Source organism: Nylanderia fulva, unplaced genomic scaffold (genome assembly GCF_048542155.1).
Source record: "Nylanderia fulva isolate GAGA-0341 unplaced genomic scaffold, ASM4854215v1 Scaffold67, whole genome shotgun sequence".
Classification (NCBI taxonomy): Eukaryota; Metazoa; Arthropoda; class Insecta; order Hymenoptera; family Formicidae; genus Nylanderia; species Nylanderia fulva.
In genome coordinates this window covers 103207-105441 of record NW_028190775.1, presented here as the reverse complement: position 1 = coordinate 105441, position 2235 = coordinate 103207, and the positions used below count along the sequence as shown (strand labels likewise).

The window sequence follows — 2235 nt, the reverse complement described above, 5'->3', positions numbered from 1 at the left end:
ATGTAGGATTCTACATAAGTTTGCAATGGATAATTTTTAATACAATTCTACATGGGTTTGCAATGGTTAATTTTTCATAGGATTCTACATGAGTTTGCAATGGTTAATTTTTCATAGGATTCTACATAGGTTTGCAATGGGTACGATTCTACATGGGTTTGCAATGGTTAATTTTGCCTAGGATTCTACATGGGTTTGCAATGATTAATTTTTCATAGGATTCTACATGGGTTTGCAATAGGATAGGATTCTACATGGGTTTGCAATGGATAATTTTTGTTAATGGCGTGCCCTTAATTGGTCGCCTTTTTTTACCTTTTTTTAAAGGTGAGTTTTTAGAGATTATTCATAAGACCGGTAACATTATCAATCAATTTCTTGTTTTTAATGTCAATTAGGAGATTAAAATGACAAAGGAAATCGGCGCCTAAAATAGGACGTTGAATATCCGCGACACAAAATTTCCATTTGAATTCTCTCCTTAAATCGAGGTTCAAAATTAAAGTTTTAGAACCGTAAGTATTAATTTGAGTACCATTTGCGGCAAAAAGTTTTAAATTAGTATGCCACGGCTTCAATAAAACCTTTTTAGGTAACAACGATATATCAGCGCCCGTATCGACAAGAAAATTCAAATTTGAATGTGTGTCGAAAATAATGAGGCGATTGTTAGAAACACCGTCGTAAGCAGCCTCAGTCTTAAGCGGCGTTTTTAGTTTTCCTGTGAAGCCAAGAATGTTTTGGACATAGAACAAGGTAAAGTACATCGTTTAGCCTTATCACCAAACTTCTTATGGTAAAAACAAATTGATGTATCTTTAATATCTTTATTTGATTTGTCTTTGTTACGCGATAACGATCTAAATCTTCTATTCTCTCTAGACCGGCTTTTGGAACGATCTCGACGACGAGAAACTTCTAGAGCTTCGATTCTTCGTAACAAATCCGCGAAATCCGAAGATTTATTACTTGCATTATTGGAAACTTCCGCGACTTGCAAACCGCCGTCCCGATCAGCAATTTTATCGGCTAATTCCGCAAGTTTAACAAGAGGAACATCCTCTACTACGGCTAAAGTCGTTTGAATTCTATGTGGTAAGCGTTGAAGCCAAATCATTTGCAAAACACTATCTGCTAAAGATCCTCCAGACAAATGACGAATTTCTCGAAGTAATTCCGAAGGCTTTTTATCGTTAAGTTCAATTCCAGCTAATATTTGTCTCAAACGTTTTTCCTCTGAATCCGTAAAGCGATTTATTAATATTTTCTTTAAATAATTATATTTATCTGTTTCAGGTGGATTTTCAATGACTTCAGATATGTTTACTAAGGCTTGTTCATCAAGATGACGAATGACAGAACTATATTTAATATCATCTGATCGAATTCGATAAACCGTAAACTCACTTTCAATAGAAGCAAACCAGAGTTTAGGTTGTTTATGCCAGAAAGTCGGTAGTTTTAATAAACGAAACTCATTTGAGTGAATTTGTAACATAGGATCACTCACCTGATGTCCAGTTTGAGAAGGTAAAATATTAATATTATTTGATCCAACCTGATTTGATCCGCTCGCCAAATCCATATCAATCTGTGTATCCGAACAGGGTCTAACTGGTGATCTATCGATTGGCATTTTCCTCTTGTTCCAGGAATCCGATAAAATGATTTGAGAATTTCCGTGAAGGACTAATCCGCCTCTGATGTTTCAAAGATCCGGAGAATGAATCTCTTAAAATCAGAATATCCAGCAATTCTTCCAAGCGATGATAATATTTCGCAGACTTCAAATACGACGATCACTTGGCACTTATTCCGCATCAGCCTTTAAAATGCGTCGGCTTTAATATCACGTCGGCTTTAATATCACGTCGGCTTTAATATCACGTCGGCTTTAATATCACGTCGGGGTCACCAAAAATGTAGCGACTTATGAATAAATTCACCAGATCTTTGAAAAAGTAATGTTTATTCATTGAAAGTATAAAGCGAAAGAACAAAAAGAATTAATATGTAACAAATAAATGAATGAATGTGTTGTTATGGAAATATTGATTTTTCTTAAAAACATTATGTATATTAATGAATTGAAGTTATTACAAATGTATAAAGATGTAAAAAGTGTAAAAGTGCAGTGAAAAGTGTAAGGTGTAATAAAAGTGTAGAGTGTAAATGAAAGGTGTGGATGATGAATGCTACATATATATATATATATATATATATATATATACACAG

General features: G+C 34.1%; 1 long non-coding RNA gene across 1 annotated transcript; it reads left to right on the top strand.

Moving 5' to 3' along the window:
* The first annotated feature begins 356 nt into the window (after positions 1-356).
* On the top strand, positions 357-1946 carry LOC146720544 (uncharacterized). Its single transcript, XR_014926030.1, has 5 exons — positions 357-515; positions 593-756; positions 883-1095; positions 1297-1530; positions 1653-1946. It is a non-coding gene; the product is annotated as an uncharacterized LOC146720544 (long non-coding RNA).
* Positions 1947-2235: the final 289 nt, after the last annotated feature.